Source organism: Panulirus ornatus, chromosome 35 (genome assembly GCF_036320965.1).
Source record: "Panulirus ornatus isolate Po-2019 chromosome 35, ASM3632096v1, whole genome shotgun sequence".
Lineage (NCBI taxonomy): Eukaryota > Metazoa > Arthropoda > Malacostraca > Decapoda > Palinuridae > Panulirus > Panulirus ornatus.
The window spans coordinates 19,276,765-19,293,515 of NC_092258.1; the positions used below are offsets into that span (position 1 = coordinate 19,276,765).

At 44.1% G+C, this 16,751-nt stretch overlaps 1 protein-coding gene across 1 annotated transcript in view; it reads right to left on the reverse strand.

The window, feature by feature from the left end:
* LOC139760195 (dnaJ homolog subfamily C member 10-like) overlaps window positions 1–15,315 on the reverse strand; it is a 590,762-nt gene extending 575,447 nt beyond the window's left edge. Inside the window, exon 1 of the mRNA XM_071683129.1 lies at window positions 15,177–15,315. The gene's annotated coding sequence lies outside the window, so the exon portion shown is untranslated. The remainder of the gene's footprint in view (window positions 1–15,176) is intronic.
* Between the last annotated feature and the right edge of the window lie 1,436 nt (window positions 15,316–16,751).

Genomic DNA, 16,751 nt, shown 5'->3' on the forward strand with positions numbered 1-16,751 from the left:
AGGGTGAAGGCATGTACAGAGCATCAGATTGGGGAAGAGCAGTGTGGTTTCAGAAGTGGTAGAGGATGTGTGGATCAGGTGTTTCCTTTGAAGAATGTATGTGAGAAATACTTAGAAAAGCAAATGGATTTGTATGTAGCATTTATGGATCTGGAGAAGGCATATGATACAGTTGATAGATATGCTCTGTGGAAGGTATTAAGAATATATGGTGTGGGAGGCAAGTTGTTAGAAGCAGTGAAAAGTTTTTATCGAGGATGTAAGGCATGTGTACGTGTAGGAAGAGAGGAAAGTGATTGGTTCTCAGTGAATGTAGGTTTGCGGCAGGGGTGTGTGATGTCTCCATGGTTGTTTAATTTGTTTATGGATGGGGTTGTTAGGGAGGTAAATGCAAGAGTTTTGGAAAGAGGGGCAAGTATGAAGTCTGTTGGGGATGAGAGAGCTTGGGAAGTGAGTCAGTTGTTGTTCGCTGATGATACAGCGCTGGTGGCTGATTCATGTGAGAAACTGCAGAAGCTGGTGACTGAGTTTGGTAAAGTGTGTGAAAGAAGAAAGTTAAGAGTAAATGTGAATAAGAGCAAGGTTATTAGGTACAGTAGGGTTGAGGGTCAAGTCAATTGGGAGGTAAGTTTGAATGGAGAAAAACTGGAGGAAGTAAAGTGTTTTAGATATCTGGGAGTGGATCTGGCACCAGATGGAACCATGGAAGCGGAAGTGGATCATAGGGTGGGGGAGAGGGCGAAAATTCTAGGAGCCTTGAAGAATGTGTGGAAGTCGAGAACATTATCTCGGAAAGCAAAAATGGGTATGTTTGAAGGAATAGTGGTTCCAACAATGTTGTATGGTTGCGAGGCGTGGGCTATGGATAGAGTTGTGCGCAGGAGGATGGATGTGCTGGAAATGAGATGTTTGAGGACAATGTGTGGTGTGAGGTGGTTTGATCGAGTAAGTAACGTAAGGGTAAGAGAGATGTGTGGAAATAAAAAGAGCGTGGTTGAGAGAGCAGAAGAGGGTGTTTTGAAATGGTTTGGGCACATGGAGAGAATGAGTGAGGAAAGATTGACCTAGAGGATATAAGTGTCGGAGGTGGAGGGAACGAGGAGAAGTGGGAGACCAAATTGGAGGTGGAAAGATGGAGTGAAAAAGATTTTGTGTGATCGGGGCCTGAACATGCAGGAGGGTGAAAGGAGGGCAAGGAATAGAGTGAATTGGATCGATGTGGTATACCAGGGTTGACGTGCTGTCAGTGGATTGAATCAGGGCATGTGAAGCATCTGGGTTAAACCATGGAAAGCTGTGTAGGTATGTATATTTGCGTGTGTGGACGTGTATGTATATACATGTGTATGGGGGTGGTTTGGGCCATTTCTTTCGTCTGTTTCCTTGCGCTACCTCGCAAACACGGGAGACAGCGACAAAAAAAAAAAAAATATATATATATTATCCCTGGGGACAGGGGTGAAAGAATACTTCCCACGCATTCCTCGCGTGTCGTACAAGGCGACTAGAGGGGACGGGAGCGGGGGGCCAGAAATGGGAAACAGAAGAAGGAGTCACGCGGGGAGTGCTCATCCTCCTCGAAGGCTCAGACTGGGGTGCCTAAATGTGTGTGGATGTAACCAAGATGTGAAAAAAGGAGAGATAGGGAGTATGTTTGAGGAAAGGAACCTGGATGTTTTGGCTCTGAGTGAAACGAAGCTCAAGGGTAAAGGGGATGAGTGGTTTGGGAATGTCTTGGGAGTAAAGTTAGGGGTTAGTGAGAGGACAAGAGCAAGGGAAGGATTAGCAGTATTCCTGAAACAGGAGTTGTGGGAGTATGTGATAGAATGTAAGAAAGTAAATTCTCGATTAATATGGCTAAAACTGAAAGTTGATGGAGAGAGATGGGTGATTATTGGTGCATATGCACCTGGGCATGAGAAGAAAGATCATGAGAGGCAAGTGTTTTGGGAGCAGCTGAATGAGTGTGTTAGTGGTTTTGATGCACGAGATCGGGTTATAGTGATGGGTGATTTGAATGCAAAGGTAAGTAATGTGGCAGTTGAGGGAATAATTGGTATACATGGGGTGTTCAGTGTTGTAAATGGAAATGGTGAAGAGCTTGTAGATTTATGTGCTGAAAAAGGACTGGTGATTGGGAATACCTGGTTTAAAAAGCGAGATATACATAAGTATACGTATGTAAGTAGGAGAGATGGCCAGGGGGCGTTATTGGATTACGTGTTAATTGACAGGCGCGCGAAAGAGAGACTTTTGGATGTTAATGCACTGAGAGGTGCAACTGGAGGGATGTCTGATCATTATCTTGTGGAGGCTAAGGTGAAGATTTGTATGGGTTTTCAGAAAAGAAGAGTGAATGTTGGGGTGAAGAGGGTGGTGAGAGTAAGTGAGCTTGGGAAGGAGACTTGTGTGAGGAAGTACCAGGAGAGACTGAGTACAGAATGGAAAAAGGTGAGAACAATGGAAGTAAGGGGAGTGGGGGAGGAATGGGATATATTTAGGGAATCAGTGATGGATTGCGCAAAAGATGCTTGTGGCAGGAGAAGAGTGGGAGGTGGGTTGATTAGAAAGGATAGTGAGTGGTGGGATGAAGAAGTAAGATTATTAGTGAAAGAGAAGAGAGAGGCATTTGGACGATTTTTGCAGGGAAAAAATGCAATTGAGTGGGAGATGTATAAAAGAAAGAGACAGGAGGTCAAGAGAAAGGTGCAAGAGGTGAAAAAGAGGGCAAATGAGAGTTCGGGTGAGAGAGTATCATTATATTTTAGGGAGAATAAAAAGATGTTCTGGAAGGAGGTAAATAAAGTGCGTAAGACAAGGGAGCAAATGGGAACTTCAGTGAAGGGCGCAAATGGGGAGGTGATAACAAGTAGTGGTGATGTGAGAAGGAGACGGAGTGAGTATTTTGAAGGTTTGCTGAATGTGTTTGATGATAGAGTGGCAGATATAGGGTGTTTTGGTTGAGGTGGTGTGCATAGTGAGAGGGTTAGGGAAAATGATTTGGTAAACAGAGAAGAGGTAGTAAAAGCTTTGCGGAAGATGAAAGCCGGAAAGGCAGCAGGTTTGGATGGTATTGCAGTGGAATTTATCAAAAAAGGGGGTGACTGTATTATTGACTGGTTGGTAAGGTCATTTAATGTATGTATGACTCATGGTGAGGTGCCTGAGGATTGGCGGAATGCGTGCATAGTGCCATTGTACAAAGGCAAAGGGGATAAGAGTGAGTGCTCAAATTACATAGGATTTGTATGTAGCATTTATGGATCTGGAGAAGGCATATGATAGAGTTGATAGAGATGCTCTGTGGAAGGTATTAAGAATATATGGTGTGGGAGGCAAGTTGTTAGAAGCAGTGAAAAGTTTTTATCGAGGATGTAAGGCATGTGTACGTGTAGGAAGAGAGGAAAGTGATTGGTTCTCAGTGAATGTAGGTTTGCGGCAGGGGTGTGTGATGTCTCCATGGTTGTTTAATTTGTTTATGGATGGGGTTGTTAGGGAGGTAAATGCAAGAGTCTTGGAAAGAGGGGTAAGTATGAAGTCTGTTGGGGATGAGAGAGCTTAGGAAGTGAGTCAGTTGTTGTTCGCTGATGATACAGCGCTGGTGGCGGATTCATGTGAGAAACTGCAGAAGCTGGTGACGGAGTTTGGTAAAGTGTGTGGAAGAAGAAAGTTAAGAGTAAATGTGAATAAGAGCAAGGTTATTAGGTACAGTAGGGTTGAGGGTCAAGTCAATTGGGAGGTGAGTTTGAATGGAGAAAAACTGGAGGAAGTGAAGTGTTTTAGATATCTGGGAGTGGATCTGTCAGCGGATGGAACCATGGAAGCGGAAGTGGATCATAGGGTGGGGGAGGGGGCAAAAATTTTGGGAGCCTTGAAAAATGTGTGGAAGTCGAGAATATTATCTCGGAAAGCAAAAATGGGTATGTTTGAAGGAATAGTGGTACCAACAATGTTGTATGGTTGCGAGGCGTGGGCTATGGATAGAGTTGTGCGCAGGAGGATGGATGTGCTGGAAATGAGATGTTTGAGGACAATGTGTGGTGTGAGGTGGTTTGATCGAGTAAGTAACGTAAGGGTAAGAGAGATGTGTGGAAATAAAAAGAGCGTGGTTGAGAGAGCAGAAGAGGGTGTTTTGAAATGGTTTGGGCACATGGAGAGAATGAGTGAGGAAAGATTGACCAAGAGGATATATGTGTCGGAGGTGGAGGGAACGAGGAGAAGAGGGAGACCAAATTGGAGGTGGAAAGATGGAGTGAAAAGGATTTTGTGTGATCGGGGCCTGAACATGCAGGAGGGTGAAAGGAGGGCAAGGAATAGAGTGAATTGGAGCGATGTGGTATACAGGGGTTGACGTGCTGTCAGTGGATTGAATCAAGGCATGGAAGCGTCCGGGGTAAACCATGGAAACCTGTGTAGGTATGTATATTTGCGTGTGTGGACGTGTGTATGTACATGAGTATGGTGGGGGTTGGGCCATTTCTTTCGTCTGTTTCCTTGCGCTACCTCGCAACCGCGGGAGACAGCGACGAGGTATAAAAAAAAAAAAAAAGTTTGTTGAGTATTCCTGGTAAATTATATGGGAGGGTATTGATTGAGAGGGTGAAGGCATGTACAGAGCATCAGATTGGGGAAGAGCAGTGTGGTTTCACATGTGGTAGAGGATGTGTGGATCAGGTGTTTGCTTTGAAGAATGTATGTGAGAAATACTTAGAAAAGCAAATGGATTTGTATGTAGCATTTATGGATCTGGAGAAGGCATATGATAGAGTTGATAGAGATGCTCTGTGGAAGGTATTAAGAATATATGGTGTGGGAGGCAAGTTGTTAGAAGCAGTGAAAAGTTTTTATCGAGGATGTAAGGCATGTGTACGAGTAGGAAGAGAGGAAAGTGATAGGTTCTCAGTGAATGTAGGTTTGCGGTAGGGGTGTGTGATGTCTCCATGGTTGTTTAATTTGTTTATGGATGGGGTTGTTAGGGAGGTGAATGCAAGAGTTTTGGAAAGAGGGGCAAGAATGAAGTCTGTTGTGGATGAGAGAGCTTGGGCAGTGAGTCAGTTGTTGTTCCCTGATGATACAGCACTGGTGGCTGATTCATGTGAGAAACTGCAGAAGCTGGTAACTGAGTTTGGTAAAGTGTGTGAAAGAAGAAAGTTAAGAGTATATGTGAATAAGAGCAAGGTTATTAGGTACAGTAGGGACGAGGGTCAAGTCAATTGGGGAGGTAAGTTTGAATGGAGAAAAACTGGAGGAAGTAAAGTGTTTTAGATATCTGGGAGTGGATCTGGCAGCGGATGGAACCATGGAAGTGGAAGTGGATCATAGGGTGGGGGAGGGGGCGAAAATCCTGGGAGCCTTGAAGAATGTGTGGAAGTCGAGAACATTATCTCGGAAAGCAAAAATGGGTATGTTTGAAGGAATAGTGGTTCCAACAATGTTGTATGGTTGCGAGGCGTGGGCTATGGATAGAGTTGTGCGCATGAGGATGGATGTGCTGGAAATGAGATGTTTGAGGACAATGTGTGGTGTGAGGTGGTTTGATCGAGTAAGTAACGTAAGGGTAAGAGAGATGTGTGGAAATAAAAAGAGCGTGGTTGAGAGAGCAGAAGAGGGTGTTTTGAAATGGTTTGGGCACATGGAGAGAATGAGTGAGGAAAGACTGACCAAGAGGATATATGTGTCGGAGGTGGAGGGAACGAGGAGAAGTGGGAGACCAAATTGGAGGTGGAAAGATGGAGTGAAAAAGATTTTGTGTGATCGGGGCCTGAACATGCAGAAGGGTGAAAGGAGGGCAAGGAATAGAGTGAATTGGATTGATGTGGTATACCGGGGTTGACGTGCTGTCAGTGGATTGAATCAGGGCATGTGAAGCGTCTGGGGTAAACCATGGAAAGCTGTATAGGTATGTATATTTGCGTGTGTGGACGTATGTATATACATGTGTATGGGGGTGGTTTGGGCCATTTCTTTCGTCTGTTTCTTTGCGCTACCTCGCACACATGGGAGACAGTGACAAAGCAAAAAAAAAATATATATATATATATTTTTTTTTTTTTCATACTATTTGCCATTTCCCGCGTTAGCGAGGTAGCGTTAAGAACAGAGAATGGGCCTTAGAGGGAATATCCTCACCTGACCCCCTTCTCTGTTCCTTCTTTTGGAAAATTAAAAAAAAAAACAAGAAAGGGGAGGATTTCTAGCCACCCGCTCCCTCCCCTTTTAGTCGCCTTCTACGACACGCAGGGAATACGTGGGAAGTATTCTTTCTCCCCTATCCCCAGGGATAATATATATATATATATATATATATATATATATATATATATATATATATATATATATATATATATATATATATATATGGGGTGCCTAAATGTGTGTGGATGTAACCAAGATGTGAAAAAAGGAGAGATAGGTAGTATGTTTGAGGAAAGGAACCTGGATGTTTTGGCTCTGAGTGAAACGAAGCTCAAGGGTAAAGGGGAAGAGTGGTTTGGAAATGTCTGGGGAGTGAAGTCAGGGGTTAGTGAGAGGACAAGAGCAAGGGAAGGAGTAGCAATACTCATGAAACAGGAGTTGTGGGAGTATGTGATAGAATGTAAGAAAGTAAATTCTCGATTAATATGGGTAAAATTGAAAGTTGATGGAGAGAGGTGGGTGATTATTGGTGCATATGCACCTGGGCATGAGAAGAAAGATCATGAGAGGCAAGTGTTTTGGGAGCAGCTAAATGAGTGTGTTAGCGGTTTTGATGCACGAGACCGGGTTATAGTGATGGGTGATTTGAATGCAAAGGTGAGTAATGTGGCAGTTGAGGGAATAATTGGTATGCATGGGGTGTTCAGTGTTGTAAATGGAAATGGTGAAGAGCTTGTAGATTTATGTGCTGAAAAAGGACTGATGATTGGGAATACCTGGTTTAAAAAGCGAGATATACATAAGTATACTTATGTAAGTAGGAGAGATGGCCAGAGAGCGTTATTGGATTACGTGTTAATTGACAGGCGTGCGAAAGAGAGACTTTTGGATGTTAATGTGCTGAGAGGTGCAACTGGAGGGATGTCTGATCATTATCTTGTGGAGGCTAAGGTGAAGATTAGTATGGGTTTTCAGAAAAGATGAGTGAATGTTGGGGTGAAGAAGGTGGTGAGAGTAAGTGAGCTTGGGAAGGAGACCTGTGTGGGGAAGTACCAGGAGAGACTGTGTACAGAATGGAAAAAGGTGAGAACAATGGAAGTAAGGGGAGTGGGGGAGGAATGGGATGTATTTAGGGAATCAGTGATGGATTGCGCAAAAGATGCTTGTGGCATGAGAAGAGTGGGAGGTGGGCTGTTTAGAAAGGGTAGTGAGTGGTGGGATGAAGAAGTAAGAGTATTAGTGAAAGAGAAGAGAGAGGCATTTGGACGATTTTTGCAGGGAAAAAATGCAATTGAGTGGGAGAAGTATAAAAGAAAGAGACAGGAGGTCAAGAGAAAGGTGCAAGAGGTGAAAAAAAGGGCAAATGAGAGTTGGGGTGAGAGACTATCAGTAAATTTTAGGGAGAATAAAAAGATGTTCTGGAAGGAGGTAAATAGGGTGCGTAAGACAAGGGAGCAAATGGGAACTTCAGTGAAGGGCGTAAATGGGGAGGTGATAACAAGTAGCGGTGATGTGAGAAGGAGATGGAATGAGTATTTTGAAGGTTTGTTGAATGTGTCTGATGACAGAGTGGCAGATATAGGGTGTTTTGGTCGAGGTGGTGTGCAAAGTGAGAGGGTTAGGGAAAATGATTTGGTAAACAGAGAAGAGGTAGTAAAAGCTTTGCGGAAGATGAAAGCCGGCAAGGCAGCAGGTTTGGATGGCATTGCAGTGGAATTTATTAAGAAAGGGGGTGACTGTATTGTTGACTGGTTGGTAAGGTTATTTAATGTATGTATGACTCATGGTGAGGTGCCTGAGGATTGGCGGAATGCGTGCATAGTGCCATTGTACAAAGGCAAAGGGGATAAGAGTGAGTGCTCAAATTACAGAGGTATAAGTTTGTTGAGTATTCCTGGTAAATTATATGGGAGGGTATTGATTGAGAGGGTGAAGGCATGTACAGAGCATCAGATTGGGGAAGAGCAGTGCGGTTTCAGAAGTGGTAGAGGATGTGTGGATCAGGTGTTTGCTTTGAAGAATGTATGTGAGAAATACTTAGAAAAGCAAATGGATTTGTATGTAGCATTTATGGATCTGGAGAAGGCATATGATAGAGTTGATAGAGATGCTCTGTGGAAGGTATTAAGAATATATGGTGTGGGAGGCAAGTTGTTAGAAGCAGTGAAAAGTTTTTATCGAGGATGTAAGGCATGTGTACGTGTAGGAAGAGAGGAAAGTGATTGGTTCTCAGTGAATGTAGGTTTGCGGCAGGGGTGTGTGATGTCTCCATGGTTGTTTAATTTGTTTATGGATGGGGTTGTAAGGGAGGTAAATGCAAGAGTCCTGGAAAGAGGGGCAAGTATGAAGTCTGTTGGGGATGAGAGAGCTTGGGAAGTGAGTCAGTTGTTGTTCGCTGATGATACAGCGCTGGTGGCTGATTCATGTGAGAAACTGCAGAAGCTGGTGACTGAGTTTGGTAAAGTGTGTGGAAGAAGAAAGTTGAGAGTAAATGTGAATAAGAGCAAGGTTATTAGGTACAGTAGGGGTGAGGGTCAAGTCAATTGGGAGGTGAGTTTGAATGGAGAAAAACTGGAGGAAGTGAAGTGTTTTAGATATCTGGGAGTGGATCTGTCAGCGGATGGAACCATGGAAGCGGAAGTGGATCATAGGGTGGGGGAGGGGGCGAAAATTTTGGGAGCCTTGAAAAATGTGTGGAAGTCGAGAACATTATCTCGGAAAGCAAAAATGGGTATGTTTGAGGGAATAGTGGTTCCAACAATGTTGTATGGTTGCGAGGCGTGGGCTATGGATAGAGATGTGCGCAGGAGGATGGATGTGCTGGAAATGAGATGTTTGAGGACAATGTGTGGTGTGAGGTGGTTTGATCGAGTAAGTAACGTAAGGGTAAGAGAGAGGTGTGGAAATAAAAAGAGCGTGGTTGAGAGAGCAGAAGAGGGTGTTTTGAAATGGTTTGGGCACATGGAGAGAATGAGTGAGGAGAGATTGACCAAGAGGATATATGTGTCGGAGGTGGAGGGAACGAGGAGAAGAGGGAGACCAAATTGGAGGTGGAAAGATGGAGTGAAAAAGATTTTGTGTGATCGGGGCCTGAACATGCAGGAGGGTGAAAGGAGGGCAAGAAATAGAGTGAATTGGAGTCATGTGGTATACAGGGGTTGACGTGCTGTCAGTGGATTGAAGCAAGGCATGTGAAGCGTCTGGGGTAAACCATGGAAAGCTGTGTAGGTATGTATATTTGCGTGTGTGGACGTGTGTATGTACATGTGTATGGGGGGGGGGGTTGGGCCATTTCTTTCGTCTGTTTCCTTGCGCTACCTCGCAAACGCGGGAGACAGCGACAAAGTATAAAAAAAAAAAAAAAAAAAAAAAAAAATATATATATATATATATTTTTTTATTATTTTGGTTTGTCGCTGTCTCCCACGTTTGCGAGGTAGCGCAAGGAAACAGACTAAAGAAATGGCCCAACCCACCCCCATACACAATGTATATACATACACGTCCACACACGCAAATATTCTTTTTTTTTTTTTTTTTTTTTTGCTTTGTCGCTGTGTCCCGCGTTTGCGAGGTAACAAACGCAAATATACATACTTATACATCTCAATGTACACATATATATACACACACACACACACACATACATATATACCCATGCACACAATTCATACTGTCTGCCTTTATTCATTCCCACCGCCACCTCGCCACACATGGAATACCATCCCCCTTCCCCCTCATGTGTGCGAGGTAGCACTAGGAAAAGACAACAAAGGTCCCATTCGTTCACAATCAGTCTCTAGCTGTCATGCAATAATGCCCGAAACCACAGCTGCCTTTCCACATCCAGGCCCAACAGAACTTTCCATGGTTTAACCCAGATGCTTCACATGCCATGATTCAATCCACTGACAGCACGTCAACCCCGGTATACCACATCGATCCAATTCACTCTATTCCTTGCCCTCCTTTCACCCTTCTGCATGTTCAGGCCCCGATCACACAAAATCTTTTCACTCCATCTTTCCACCTCCAATTTGGTCTCCCACTTCTCCTCGTTCCCTCCACCTCCGACACATAAATCCTCTTGGTCAATCTTTCCTCACTCATTCTCTCCATGCGCCCAAACCATTTCAAAACACCCCCTTCTGCTCTCTCAACCACGCTCTTTTTATTTCCACACATCTCTCTTACCTTACATTACTTACTCGATCAAACCACCTCACACCACACATTGTCCTCAAACATCTCATTTCCAGCACATTCATCCTCCTGCGCACAACTCTATCCATAGCCCACGCCTCGCAACCATACAACATTGTTGGAACCACTATTCCTTCAAACATACCCATTTTTGCTTTCCGAGATAATGTTCTCGACTTCCACACATTCTTCAAGGCTCCCAGGATTTTCGCCCCCTCCCCCACCCTATGATCCACTTCCGCTCCCATGGTTCCATCCGCTGCCAGCTCCACTCCCAGATATCTAAAACACTTTACTTCCTCCAGTTTTTCTCCATTCAAACTTACCTCCCAATTGACTTGACTCTCAACCCTACTGTACCTAATAACCTTGCTCTTATTCACATTTACTCTTAACATTCTTCTTTCACACACTTTACCAAACTCAGTCACCAGCTTCTGCAGTTTCTCACATGAATCAGCCCCCAGCGCTGTATCATCAGCGAACAACTACTGACTCACTTCCCAAGCTCTCTCATCCCCAACAGACTTCATACTTGCCCCTCTTTCCAAAACTCTTGCATTCACCTCCCTAACAACCCCATCCATAAACAAATTAAACAACCATGGAGACATCACACACCCTTGCCGCAAACCTACATTCACTGAGAACCAATCACTTTCCTCTCTTCCTACACGTACACATGACTTACATCCTCGATAAAAACTTTTCACTGCTTCTAACAACTTGCCACCCACACCATATATTCTTAATACCTTCCACAGAGAATCTCTATCAACTCTGTCATATGCCTTCTCCAGATCCATAAATGCTACATACAAATCCATTTGCTTTTCTAAGTATTTCTCACATACATTCTTCAAAGCAAACACCTGATCCACACATCCTCTACCACTTCTGAAATCACACTGCCCTTCCCCAGGTTTGGATGGTATTGCAGTGGAATTTATTAAAAAAGAGGGTGACTGTATTATTGACTGGTTGGTAAGGTTATTTAATGTATGTATGACTCATGGTGAGGTGCCTGAGGATTGGCGGAATGCGTGCATAGTGCCATTGTACAAAGGCAAAGGGGATAAGAGTGAATGCTCAAATTACATAGGTATAAGTTTGTTGAGTATTCCTGGTAAATTATATGGAAGGGTATTGATTGAGAGAGTGAAGGTATGTACAGAGCATCAGATTGGGGAAGAGCAGTGTGGTTTCAGAAGTGGTAGAGGATGTGTGGATCAGGTGTTTGCTTTGAAGAATGTATGTGAGAAATACTTAGAAAAGCAAATGGATTTGTATGTAGCATTTATGGATCTGGAGAAGGCATATGACAGAGTTGATAGAGATTCTCTGTGGAAGGTATTAAGAATATATGGTGTGGGTGGCAAGTTGTTAGAAGCAGTGAAAAGTTTTTATCGAGGATGTAAGTCATGTGTACGTGTAGGAAGAGAGGAAAGTGATTGGTTCTCAGTGAATGTAGGTTTGCGGCAAGGGTGTGTGATGTCTCCATGGTTGTTTAATTTGTTTATGGATGGGGTTGTTAGGGAGGTGAATGCAAGAGTTTTGGAAAGAGGGGCAAGAATGAAGTCTGTTGTGGATGAGACAGCTTGGGAAGTGAGTCAGTTGTTGTTCGCTGATGATTCAGTGCTGGGGGCTGATTCATGTGAGAAACTGCAGAAGCTGGTGACTGAGTTTGGTAAAGTGTGTGAAAGAAGAAAGTTAAGAGTAAATGTGAATAAGAGCAAGGTTATTAGGTACAGTAGGGTTGAGGGTCAAGTCAATTGGGGAGGTAAGTTTGAATGGAGAAAAACTGGAGGAAGTAAAGTGTTTTAGATATCTGGGAGTGGATCTGGCAGTGGATGGAACCATGGAAGTGGAAGTGGATCATAGGGTGGGGGAGGGGGCGAAAATTCTGGGAGCCTTGAAGAATGTGTGGAAGTCGAGAACATTATCTCAGAAAGCAAAAATGGGTATGTTTGAAGGAATAGTGGTTCCAACAATGTTGTATGGTTGCGAGGCATGGGCTTTGGATAGAGTTGTGCGCAGGGGGATGGATGTGCTGGAAATGAGATGTTTGAGGACAATGTGTGGTGTGAGGTGGTTTGATCGAGTAAATAACGTAAGGGTAAGAGAGATGTGTGGAAATAAAAAGAGCGTGGTTGAGAGAGCAGAAGAGGGTGTTTTGAAATGGTTTGGGCACATGGAGAGAATGAGTGAGGAAAGATTGACCAAGAGGATATATGTGTCGGAGGTGGAGGGAACGAGGAGAAGTGGGAGACCAAATTGGAGGTGGAAAGATGGAGTGAAAAAGATTTTGTGTGATCGGGGCCTGAACATGCAGAAGGGTGAAAGGAGGGCAAGGAATAGAATGAATTGGATCGATGTGGTATACTGGGGTTGACGTGCTGTCAGTGGATTGAATCAGGGCATGTGAAGCGTCTGGGGTAAACCATGGAAAGCTGTGTAGGTATGTATATTTGTGTGTGTGGACGTGAATGTATATACATGTCTATGGGGGTGGGTTGGGCCATTTCTTTTGTCTGTTTCCTTGCGCTACCTCACAAACGCGGGAGACAGCGACAAAGCAAAAAAAAAAAGAAAAAAAAAAAAAAAATATATATATATATATATATATATATATATATATATATATATATATATATATATATATATCCTGGGGATAGGGGAGAAAGAATACTTCCCACGTATTCCCTGCGTGTTGTAGAAGGCGACTAAAAGGGGAGGGAGCGGATGGCTGGAAATCCTCCCCTCTCGTATTTTTTAATTTTCCAAAAGAAGGAACAGAGAAGGGGGCCAGGTGAGGATATTCCTTCTAAGGCCCAGTCCTCTGTTGATAACGCTACCTCGCTAATGCGGGAAATGGCGAATAGTACAAAAGAAAAGAGTGCATATATATATATATATATATATATATATATATATATATGTGTGTGTGTGTGTGTGTGTGTGTGTACGTTGAGATGTATAGCTATGTATATGTGCATGTGTTGACGTGTATGTACATACATGTGTATTTGGGTGGGTTGGGCCAATCTTTTGTCTGTTTCCTTGTGATAACAGATGAAAGAATGGCCCAACATTTTACCAGATTTCCATGGCCCTCCCTGCTATCACATTTTTATTTTTACGATTATTTAATGTTATTCTACCTCAAAATCATTTATCTAAATCCCCTCTCATGAGTATTGGTATTTTAGTTATATGATTTTTCTTTTCTGCTTCTAAATGTTATTTGTGTAATATCCACAAGTAACAGGTATTAGCCAACTCACAAACTTAACCTTCACTACACTTATGGCTGCTTCTCAAAGCCTAGTCCAACTACTTAATGTATAAATATTCTTACTGATACTGATAACTTTGCTATGCCACTAAAATTTTCCCACAGTTAAGCTTTAATAAAAATCTAATGACTCCAGACAATAATCATGTACACAGATCTTGAACAATAGGGTGACCAAACTATCCATACTACCACTAGCCATCTACTGTATTAACCAACTAATGGGACAATATAGGTGACAATTTGAGCATAACAATAAATACTGATGTGAGGAAATATAACAAAAAATATCTGCTCTTTCATTATCGCTTATTCAAATTTCATCCCACAATACTTAATTATCGAAGATGTGCCATGAAGAGCAAGGTCATGTATGCTGCTTCAGGTCACATTATATATGGTTATAATATACTTAGTAATAACAATAATAAAGATGAAATGGTTGTCAAAGCTTCACAATACCTCTTTCCTCAGTAGAGACTGGTCCTGATGCAGGAGGCCTCAGTGAGCCTCAATGTTAATACCTGGGTGTTGGCCTTATACCTGGGTGTTGGCCTTATACCTGAGTGTTGGCCTTGTACCTGGGTGTTGGCCTCATACCTGAGTGTTGGCCTTATACCTGAGTGTTGGCCTCATACCTGAGTGTTGGCCTCATACCCGAGCGTTGGCCTCATACCCGAGTGTTGGCCTCATACCTGGGTGTTGGCCTCATACCTGGGTGTTGGCCTTATACCTGGGTGTTGGCCTTATACCTGAGTGTTGGCCTTATACCTGGGTGTTGGCCTCATACCTGAGTGTTGGCCTCATACCTGAGTGTTGGCCTTATACCTGAGTGTTGGCCTCATACCTGAGTGTTGGCCTTATACCTGAGTGTTGGCCTTATACCTGAGTGTTGGTCTTATACCTGAGTGTTGGCCTCATACCTGAGTGTTGGCCTCATACCCGAGCGTTGGCCTCATACCCGAGTGTTGGCCTCATACCTGGGTGTTGGCCTTATACCTGGGTGTTGGCCTTATACCTGGGTGTTGGCCTTATACCTGGGTGTTGGCCTTTTACCTGAGTGTTGGCCTCATACCTGGGTGTTAGCCTCATACCTGAGTGTTGGCCTCATACCCGAGTGTTGGCCTCATACCCGAGTGTTGGCCTCATACCCGAGTGTTGGCCTCATACCTGAGTGTTGGCCTTATACCTGAGTGTTGGCCTCATACCCGAGTGTTGGCCTCATACCCGAGTGTTGGCCTCATACCCGAGTGTTGGCCTCATACCCGAGTGTTGGCCTTATACCTGAGTGTTGGCCTCATACCCGAGTGTTGGCCTCATACCCGAGTGTTGGCCTTATACCTGAGTGTTGGCCTCATACCCGAGTGTTGGCCTCATACCCGAGTGTTGGCCTCATACCCGAGTGTTGGCCTCATACCCGAGTGTTGGCCTCATGCAAAATGTGACAATATTCCTGATGCAGTGAAGACAAGTGACGTGGGCGTCCTCCTATCTCGTCATACTACAGCAATAAAAGAAGAATAATAAACAATAAATGAGTTACCTTGCGTATATATCTTACTGGTGTATCTTGAACTATCCAAAAATTAGTATGTAGTCGACCAGTGAGGAAGCCAGTGATAATATGGCAGAGATATGGTTGTGTAGATGTAAACACTACGTGTGCTCAGCCAACACTGACGCCCACACACACACACACACGTCACTCCCTACACACACACACACACACACACACACACCTCATGCATCATTATTCTCGCTGTTTGCAATTGTTTTTATAATTTCTTACTTCATACATGTAAGTTTCTTGTAATATGATTCCCTGTAGATTTTCTCTTACATTTCTCGTGGTAATGAATGAAACATGTTGAAATGATTAACGTCCTAGTTCAAACTAGCGAACCATGCTTTCAAGATTACCCTCATATGGCTATACCGCTTATGGTCTCAGTACAACTTGCGTAATACATACAAACATGACAGTACATTCCTGAGGTCAGTCAACTAGTGTCACATGTCTGGTGATGCATCTATCTACGCCAGACACATTGCTAACAGCTATGGAAGCACTTATGGTCTTCTACCATAGCCTCATCTTCCCGTCCTCATGGGTCAAACGTTCCTGTTTGTCCATGACGACCTCATGGGTCAACGTTCTTGTTGTGAGGCCATGACGACCTCATATCGTCCTCATGGGTCAAACGTTCCTGTTTGTCCATGACGACCTCATGGGTCAACGTTCTTGTTGTGAGGCCATGACGACCTCATGGGTCAAACGTTCTTGTTGTGAGGCCATGACGACCTCATGGGTCAACGTTCTTGTTGTGAGACCATGACGACCTCATGGGTCAAACGTTCCTGTTGTGAGACCATGACGACCTCACGGGTCAACGTTCTTGTTGTGAGGCCATGACGACCTCATGGGTCAAACGTTCCTGTTGTGAGACCATGACGACCTCATGGGTCAAACGTTCTTGTTGTGAGGCTATGACGACCTCATGGGTCAAACGTTCTTGTTGTGAGGCCATGACGACCTCATGGGTCAAACGTTCCTGTTGTGAGACCATGACGACCTCATGGGTCAAACGTTCCTGTTGTGAGACCATGACGACCTCATGGGTCAAACGTTCTTGTTGTGAGGCCATGACGACCTCATGGGTCAAACGTTCTTGTTGTGAGGCCATGACGACCTCATCTCGTCCTCATGGGTCAAACGTTCCTGTTGTGAGACCATGACGACCTCATGGGTCAAACGTTCCTGTTGTGAGACCATGACGACCTCATGGGTCAAACGTTCCTGTTGTGAGACCATGACGACCTCATGGGTCAAACGTTCTTGTTGTGAGGCCATGACGACCTCATGGGTCAACGTTCTTGTTGTGAGGCCATGACGACCTCATCTCGTCCTCATGGGTCAAACGTTCCTGTTGTGAGACCATGACGACCTCATGGGTCAACGTTCTTGTTGTGAGACCATGACGACCTCATGGGTCAAACGTTCTTGTTGTGAGGCCATGACGACCTCATGGGTCAACGTTCTTGTTGTGAGGCCATGACGACCTCATGGGTCAACGTTCTTGTTGTGAGGCCATGACGACCTCATCTCGTCCTCATGGGT